Source organism: Aedes aegypti, chromosome 1, assembly GCF_002204515.2.
Source record: "Aedes aegypti strain LVP_AGWG chromosome 1, AaegL5.0 Primary Assembly, whole genome shotgun sequence".
Taxonomy (NCBI): domain Eukaryota; kingdom Metazoa; phylum Arthropoda; class Insecta; order Diptera; family Culicidae; genus Aedes; species Aedes aegypti.
In genome coordinates, this window is record NC_035107.1 from 216,852,957 (window position 1) to 216,862,913 (window position 9,957).

A 9,957-nucleotide genomic window follows, 5' to 3' on the forward strand; every position below is an offset into this window, starting at 1 on the left:
GCGCGTGAAATATGGGTACTTTAAGGTACAAGACTTCCCGGTCAACCACATCTTTATATATCTTCACATTTCTTTATATCGAGCTTAAATGACGCTCATATAACAAATCGATAGCGATCGTCATCGATTCATAAAAAATAACATTGCGTTCGATACCTATTGCCGTAAGACGTAGTTAACGTCAAAAGAAGAATGAGCGAAGAAGCAGAAATTGGTCTGCTTTTATAGTGTGATTCCCAACCCACGTGTTTGAACGTGTTTGGTTGCGTAAGAAAGGGGTCGACATTTTCACAATTTTCGACAGTCTATCGTCAAAAATCAAAAGTTTTCTTAATTTGAGTAAAATGTTGTATAAATTCCCAACCGATTGGTATATTGAAAATCTACCGGTAAATGGATGAATTATTAGTATTCAAAATCTTACATAATTTCGTGACGGTCGCAACATTTTAGATTTTCGATTGACACCCAGTATATTGCCGTAAGACGTAGTTAACGTCAAAACCTTTTTGATTGGGAATTGAACTCTAATCGATAGATGAAAAGCAAGCCAGAGGATACTTATCAATAGGGACAATGGAAATTCGCGATTTCGCGGAAGCCGCGAATTCCGCGAAATTTGGCCTTTGCCGCGAAATTTATGAAATCCCGTGAAATGCCGCGAAATTAGTTGAATTTGGCAAATTTATAAGATTCACAATCAAGACAGTTCGTTGATTTGTCCCGTTTAACACCTAGCTTATAAACCTGAAAAGAAAGACAAAACATTATAAATAATAAAAATAGTTTCTAATTACGATCGTCTAAGATAAAAGTGAGAAAATCTGACATTGAATAAGTTGTCAACAATAAACTGAATCACAAAGCTTACTTCGATTGAACTATACAAAAATTATAGTGTAGACAAGCAGTGTCAGAAGGAGTGATTCAAAATTTATAGCAAGCTAGCGTAAAAAGCTGGATAAACATTGCTGGAGATCTCCATGGAAAATGTTCGCAGTGATTCCTGGAGCTTTTTATCCACGGAGAAATCCAATCAAGCATATAATAAATTGCCATGAAATAATAAGCATGAATAAATTGCCGGAGTATCACTCTGGAAATTCTTTATGCAATATTTGATAAAAATTCTGGAGAAATTTCTGTAGTCCTATCTGTACCGATTCTATGAACCTAGTTATTGGTCGCATGTTTAACGTTTTTCAACTTCTAACTTCTAACTTCTGGATAAAAACTTCGTGCTAACTTCTCGTGTAAAGGTTGGAACAAGAATAAGGAAATTTATTTTTCTAAGTCTAACGTCACATAAATCATGGCTTACTACAAATGGTTTCACAACACTCCTCTTCTTCTTTCTGGCATTACGTCCCCACTAGGACAAAGCCTGCTTCTCAGATTAGTGTTCTTATGAGCACTTCCACAGTTATTAACTGAGAGCTTTCTTTGCCGATTTACCATTTTTGCATGTGTATATCGTGTGGCAAGTACGAAGATACTCTATACCCTGGGAATCGAGAAAATTTCCATTACGAAAAGATCCTCGACCAGCGGGATTCGAACCTACAACCGTTAGCGTTTACCGCAGCTGTCGAATGATGTTATAACATGATGTTCAGAAAATGTCACCACAAAGATCTACCAGAACCGATATCATATAGCCAAAACCAATCGTCTCTGACTTGATGCTCTTGTGAATCAGAATTGAAATAGGAGCCATACACGCTAATAAAGGCACGGTAAATGGCTGGGCATGGCGTACCATTGGTACCTCACGTGCCTGTAGGAATAAAATAGATCTCTTTGTGCCTATTGCCCAGCAACTTCCTCGTGGTACTGGCCGGGGTACGAGTAACCTTGGGGAAGATCGGGTAACCAACCCCGGTGGGAGCTTTGGTCGTATGCTGATAGGGAAGGGGGGGGGGGGGAATGGTCCTCCGGAAATCTAGAAGGTTGGTGTCAGTCCCTGCGAGCCAGCCGTAAAAACACATCAGCACAGGAACGTCAACGAGAGAATACTGCCCCGAACAATCGGCAAAGATCACAGCGACGGAAATGAACTAGCGATTGGAAACTCGGTACGTGGAACTGCAAATCTCTCAACTTCATTGGAAGCACACGCATACTCTCCGATGTACTTTAAATCCACGGTTTCAACATTGTAGCGTTGCAGGAGGTGTGATTGACAGGTTCGATGGTTCGAACGCTTAGAGGTAATCATATCATCTACCAGAGCTGCGGCAACACACGTGAGCTGGGAACAGCTTTTATAGTGATGGGTGATATGCAAAGGCGCGTGATGAATGTGCAAGTTGAGGCTCAAAGGCCGGTTCTTCAACTTCAGCATCATAAACGTGCATAGCCCTCACTCCGGAAGCACTGATGATGACAAGGAAGCATTTTACGCGCAGCTCGAACGCGAATACGACCGCTGCCCAAGCCACGACGTCAAGATCATCATAGGTGATTTGAACGCTCAGATTGGCCAGGAGGGGGAGTTCAGACCGACGATTGGAAAGTTCCGCGCCCACCGGCTGACGAACGACAACGGCCTACGACTGATAGATTTTACCGCCTCCAAGAATATGGCCATTCATAGCACCTACAGTATTGGACAAAACATTTGCAACTTTTGCGATTTTCCATACAAAATGACCAACTTTGGTAGGCTAGATCTCAGTTATTTATGGACCGATTTGAATGAAACTTTCACAGAACATCAGATATAACTTGAATTTTAACATATATTTTTGAATAATTTTTCCAATCACGAGTTTATAAGTAATAACGGTTTGAGTAAAGTGTAATTTTTGACGAAAAATTCAAAACTTTTTATCTCAAAATCTGATAGCCCTACACAAAAACTATTTTCAGCAAACTTATTCATCTCGTCAAAATTTACAACTTTGCTGAAGATACCATGAAGCTATTCCTTCAATATTTTTAGCTATGTCAATTATAAAAAATCGTCAAAAAATTCACTTTAGTCAAACCGTTACTGCTTTTCAACTTGTGATTGGAAAAATCACTCAAAAATATATGTTAAAATTCAAGTTATGTCCGATATTCTGTGAAAATTTCATTCAAATCGGTCCATAAATAACCGAGATATAGTTTATCAAAGTTGGTCATTTTGTATGGAAAATCGAAAAAATTGCAAATGTTTTGTCCAATACTGTATTTACAGCACAGCCTCTCGTATCGGTACACCTGGAGATCACTTCAACAGACAGAATCGCAAATCGACCACGTTTTGATCGATGGACGGCACACTTCTCAGAACACAGAATCGGGTGTACTCTGATCGCTCTAGCATGCATTTACATGAAGGTAGCGACGACGACACAGGGTGTCTACTCATTTACTGAAATAAAATTCCCTGAGATTTCCAGGTTTTTCCAGGCTTAAAAAAAACAATTCCAAATTCTACAAATGCTCAAAAAAAAAAAAAAAAATTAGGTGATTTTGATTTGATTTCCACAAACAAATAATTATTCTTTTCAAATGATTTGAAAGTGCCTTCAATCATCAAAAGCAAATGAAGAAAATAGTCTATTCGAACTTGATGGAAAAACCATTTTCCCTAGAATGGGGTTCTGAATCATGGATATCACAAAATTTCTTTTGAGGGCATTTTGTATTTTTTCCATGATGATATCTTGGAGAAATTGAGTCTGGTAGCGTTTGATGGTCATGGACATAAGAATTTTAGATACCTCTCACCTGAAAAAATGAACCGAAAAAAGACGATACGTGGATTATGAATAAAAAAAAACAACATAAGCCACGTCATGAAATTTTAATTCCTCATATCTCTAAGAATGATTCTAAGTTTGTAAGCCTTTCGGAGTCCCTTGACATTACGACAAGTATTACTGCTAGTTTTACCGTGGATTTTTTTTTTCACATATTACCTCAACGATCTTTTCAGGAGTTTGTTTGTGAATTTTCAAGAACTTTATAAGAAATTCTTCCGAGGATTTAGTTTTTGATACCTTCAAGAATTCAATCTGGAGTTTTTCTGAGTATAATCATAGAAACTACTTCGGTGATCCCATCAAGAAACCCTCCAAAGACCTTTGGAGACATTTTCAAAGGATGTTCCATGTTCTCAAGAAATACATCCATTGATTTCCCTAGGACTTCCTCCGACATTCCGGTTTAGAGCATCGTTAAAATTCATAATTAATTCAGAAATTTCTGTTATTTATTTTTATTAATCCCAAGAAATCTCAAAAAAAAATTCTAGTCGTCTTCCTAGAGATGTCTCCAGGGAAACGTAGAGGATTTAGAAGGAAATGTTAATACAAATTCACGTGGATTTTCTAAAGAAAATTTTTATGTGAGTTCTAAGTATGCCTTTATGAATTCCTACGAGGATCTCTGAAAGTACATCCTACATTAATAATGAAATTCTCTTAGGATTTTCTTGATTAAATGCTAATGACTCCCTGAAGAAATTTAATTATGAATAATTAGAAAATTACCTGTAAGAATAGCTAACTTATGTGGAACCTTGAATTTTTAAAGAATCCACGAAGTGTGGAAATATTATTTGACACAATATTAGATTTTTTTTCAGAGTAATCTTTGTGAAAATTACTGGAGGTAATAATGTTGCAGTGCTCTACGATTTTCCTGACAAAATTTGTAAAGGAATTCATTTAAGCGTCTCTTGAAAAATTGCTGGCAGCATCCCTGGAGAAGCTCATAAAGGTATTCCAGAAAAGATGAGGTATTCTACCTGAAGCATTCCTTGAAATTTCCTCCAGATCTTGTGGAATAGTCGAAAAACATTTTTGTAAATAAATTTGGACTGTTTTCCACCAAGTTTCATTTGCTCATGAACGACACCCAACTGTAAATGGGAACTGTACTTGCCTTTACCAACTTTCCAATCTTAAGTTTATGTTTTATGTTGGATAAATAAAAATCATTAAAAAAGAGGACTGAATATTTGTAGTAGCGTCTTGATAGCGGCGCAGTCGAAAATTTTTATGATTGAAATGATTTTCTGTCACGAAAAGTACATATTCTACCTTGTATTACAGATGCAAAATAATTTCCCTGATTATGTCCGAAGTTCCTTGAGAATTCCAGGTTTTTTCCAGGTTGAATAAAATTCCCTGATAATTCCAGGTTTTCCAGGTTTTCCCAGGTAGTAGACGCCCTGCGACAACGATATTATTCAAAGTACATAAGTAAAGTTTGTAAGGATGCTTAAAATATATCCCCGAGCTCGATCTCATCTTCTAAACTCGTACCAATTAGCTCATACGGTACAAATGATTAAATTTCTGTTAGATATCAGGGTTTCCCTTAGGAAATTGCCTAAATTTAGGCGTTTGCATCGCAATTCTTAAAATTAACTATTCATTATTTCTTTAAATATTGCATTATTAAGAATTTAGCAAGCATATTCGGATTTAGGAAGCTCATATGCATTATGTAGAGTCGTTTCAAACAATAATCGCATAATCGCATTGCCAAGTAATCAATTTCACCCCGAAATAGGATTCCCCGATTTTTTATTTAAGGCATAATTTTTAGCACTAAAAACACGTTTGTTAGAAAATTTTGGCACATGAGCCAAATAGGCTGACCGTCGTACTTGTTTTCCTGCATTCAGTTGTTTGGCATTAGGCGGCATCCACAAATTACGTAACGCTTTATGGGGAGGGGGGGAGTAGACTCAAGCGGTACGTCTCATACAAAAATTTAAATTTTTTCATACAAAAACGTTACGGAGAAGGGGGAGGGGGCCAAAAATTTCAAATTTTAGCATTACGTAATTAATGGACGCTGACTTATTGAAAACAGACAAGAAAACCATGAAAGGTTCATTTTCACCCGAAATTACGGTACATGTAAAATTCAAAACCTTATGACAGCAAGAAAAATGTGCTTTTCTATGGAATATAAGACATGTCTCGATATGTACTAATTTCTCATGAAAATCAATAGTTTCCATTATTGGAGTAGATTCGTAGAAAGATTTCCAATCGATTGGTGCAAGAATCTCGAAAATCTATGCTGGTGTTAGTAAGTTATTAACAACAGTCTAAATCTAACCACTTTTCGTGACGCGAGCGATTTTTCGTTTTTCGAATTTGTACCCCAGTATGTTGCCGTAAGACGTTATCCAACGTCAAAAAATAAATCAAAATAATGAATTAAAACCACAAGTATACGATCATTCAGAATTAAATTTTCGTTTTATAACCAAAAAGAAACTCAAAAAGATATTTTCTATTTTAGCTGTTAAGCTAGCGGGAAAAAATATATCCACGTTGAAAACCGTAGAACCAATTTGCCCACCCAAAAGCTAAGGGTTTAAACAGGTTTAAACCATCGCTTAAAATTGAACTTTTATTTTTCAATCAATAAGAAACCCCAAAATGCATCTTGTATCTTAGCTGTTAAGCTAGCAGGAAAAATATATCTTATCTGTTAAGCCAGAGGGAAGCATATATCCACGTTGAAAATTGTAGAACAAATTTGTCCAGTCTAAAGCTAATCGTTCAAAATTAAATTTGTATTTTACAATAAAAAAATAATCAAAAATTGCAACTCATATCTTAGCTGTTATGCCAGAGGGAAACATACATACAAAACCAAAGGCGACTGTGTGTCATTTTTATATGAGGAATACAGATAAAGCATTGTTGTTTTTACAAGTAGAAAACGTGGAAAGTATAACTATCATTACGCAATTCTTAAATACATACATACTGCTCGTCTGACAACATTGTTTATGTCATCAAAAATGTATATTGCGTTAAAAACATTCAGGTTCTGAAATTTTGAAACTTTTATACAATAAGCCACCACCAACAGAAATCCATATGGATCGAATACGTACCACAAACGGTCACCGAAGAAGTGTGGTAATTCTGGTCGGATTTTCCAAACGAATTCACTGGATCGGAGGCCACCGGATAACAAATAAGAGACGTCTCCAAGCTATTTTCGGAACCGAGAGCTGAGTCGTCGGCAACAATAGTTTCTTCCAAAAAGCTAAGATTTTCATCTAAAATAGATAAATAGGTTTGTAAGTTTATATATATTCTACTCGATTACTGGAGCTAAACTGGCATTAGTGAGAAATGTTTGTAAATTACATACCAAAAGAAGGAATTACGCTCAGGATCTGGAAGTTATCCATAAACATGTGTCCTTTTGAAATCATATTATGATGTTGATAGTGGCTGGATACTGCAACATGTTCTTGAGGTCATACTTGAGTTGAATGCTGTGAAACTGAACTGTGCTGATGCGACGAAACTGGAGTTATATGCTGAGCAGGCAATGTAAACAATGCAGAAGCCTCGGATAAGGGATGAGAAAATTGTTTTTGCTGGTTGTTGTTCTGGGAGGAGGGTGCCTTTCGTTGTGGAGCAGTATTTTGCATAGTGGGCTGGTTCTGTTTAAGTTCTCCAGACAGATTGGCTCGAGCGCGAATGGATTCCTCTGGATGTGCATTATAATTATCACTTGGTTGCAACTTGCCCCTCGGATGTTGAAAAATTGGCCGCTGTTGTTGACCGAGATCGGATGATGGATTAAGCACTGGAATCGCTGTATAAGGAATGCGTTACTTTGAAACTACAATTTTAGGCAACATGGAGTAAATACCGTTTGAAATGAGCTGCCGACGATGTTTCACGTTTGAATCGTAACTGGTAGCATGAAAGTGTCTGGAACAAATTCCTTGACTCGGTACAGGGGTCTACGTTTCCCCACGTCCGCAAAAACTCACCCATTTCGCTCTTCTTGCTTTATCTGCTGGAAATCTGTGGTATATGATGCCAGGATTTTCCTTGGTGGATGATTTTTTATTTGTGCATCTGCTGACCGCACAGCACCAACGCATCTGGAAAAGAATGTTTTAATAAAAACAATTAATGGTGATAATGTGTTTTAATAACTCACTATGTATTTCGATTTCTTTCCACTGCAGTTTTATCTTGTTGCGGATGAAATTTATTTTGCTTTTTTCTGCTGCACGGTAATGTTTGTAAACAAAACGGCCAGCAAAAGAAAGATGGCTTCCAACCCACTCTCGCCAAGTCAGTAAACCTTACTCTGGATACAGAGTAAAATACACACACCTTGATAAAAACTACGATGCGTTTGCAATGATAAGGAGATGTGGATATTTCTCTGGAGGATCATTCAACGCTAGTGTTGGACTTGGACAAAACGTTAAAAAATTAGGTTTCTCTCAAGAGCACTAGATTACTACTTTTGTATGTATAAATTAGTTTTAAAAATATAACAATTATAAAGCTTCAAAAAAAATATTGTGATTTCATTCAGAATTACACTAAATCTATAGTTACAAATTATTCATGATCAATATCGTCACAATCAGGAGATTTTGCAGCCAAAGAAGATGTATATTCATCATCCTAAACAGTAATTGTACTTCTCATAGCGCTTAAGATATCATTATGTTGTTTCAACTGGTTTTCCAATTCATATATCCGTTTTCCCATCAACTTCAACAACTTGCAACAGATTAAGATGATCTTCCTTTAATTGACCAACAATGCGTTTGTAGGCATTGTTTTTATTTTCGGAAAATTTGAATATTTATGCATACTGTTTCAAAGAATTATAATGTATACTTTTAAAACAAGTACTGGTATCCTAACTATCGATTGCAGTTGATAGATTGCCAAAAGATTTATTCTGGATGGATATAGGGTTGTCGCAAATTAATCGATTATTTCGATTAATCGACTCACTAATCGATTAATTTTTCATCGATAGCTGACTCACTTAATAATCGAGATAATCGATTAATTGACTTCGATTATTTGACGATTTTTCCAAAATAAAATGACCAATTCAAACAACGATTATGTTTTCCTGTAACACTGTGTTGTGTAAAGCTAAGTATGCTGTTTCACTCAAGAAAAGTAAAGAAGTTTCTTTACTGAATGGGTCATGAAATTTCCTACAGAGAGTCCCATTTGAAATTACAATTCTCACCGACTGCGTACTGCGATCAGAGAAATGTAATTTCCTGGTCATTTCTGGGAAGAAATTCTCCTCGTATCGAGATAGGCGATTCCTTTTCTTGTCAGTAGCAAACCAGCAAACCAGTTTTCCAAACACAGTCCTATATTGCTATACTGCCGTGAATCGCAAGGCAGACCCATCTGATTTTTTGTCCAATTTTAGTTTATACATATTTTGAACATATATTCCTATTATTATATTATTATTATTATATTATATTATTTATGACCTTTCAGCTACACTAACGAGAATGCATAATTTGTTCGGTAAAATTTGTAAAAAAAAATACCAAGTCGAATTATCCTATAATGAAATGTGACCTCATTACAGTCCAACTGCATAGTTTTGTAACGTGTTATACAAAAATTAACAGTATTTTGATCATCCTAATATTTCTCTCAAAAGGTATCAGAATGATAAGCAAAATGTGAAAGTTTCATTGATATCCAAACATGTGTCAATCTCCTGAACTTTTTTTTAGTATTCGATGAATGGAACTCACTTGCGATTCACAGCAGTATATTGTCAATCAATTAAATGGCCATGGGTCATTATGTCATTGCATATGCCACAAATTTTTACTACCGTTTCCATGTTTTACACTTTACAGGGAGAAGAGAAAAATATTCTGCTCAATTTCCTTCATTCACTTTTGGAAAGACTCCACATTCAGCTCCTGATCTTCCTAAAGTATCTCTTGAGATTTTCCCACATTTTTAAACGAATGTTTACCATGGGCGTAAATAGCCGTCAGACTTGAGGGGGGCCACGATAAAAGTCGTAAAGGATTTAGATAAGTTTACAGTGTTTGTTTCGATAATATTAGTGAACTGATTAGAGTGGCGCACTTTCATACAGATCTACCTCTACCAAAACCTAAAAATCGTCTAAAATTGATTGATCAACTTTCCATGCTACCAAATGTCACTTTTA

General features: G+C 36.1%; 1 long non-coding RNA gene across 5 annotated transcripts; it reads right to left on the minus strand.

The window, feature by feature from the left end:
* Positions 1-430: 430 nt before the first annotated feature.
* Positions 431-8,100, minus strand: LOC5569238. 5 transcript variants are annotated; one of them, XR_002503246.1, is made up of 6 exons: positions 7,930-8,096; positions 7,633-7,870; positions 7,123-7,575; positions 6,860-7,027; positions 6,726-6,792; positions 431-747 (listed from the first exon to the last, which is right to left on the minus strand). It is a non-coding gene; the product is annotated as an uncharacterized LOC5569238 (long non-coding RNA). The 5 variants fall into 5 exon arrangements; XR_002503245.1 differs by having other exon boundaries at positions 6,726-7,027; positions 7,930-8,100; XR_002503247.1 differs by lacking the exon at positions 6,726-6,792.
* Positions 8,101-9,957: the final 1,857 nt, after the last annotated feature.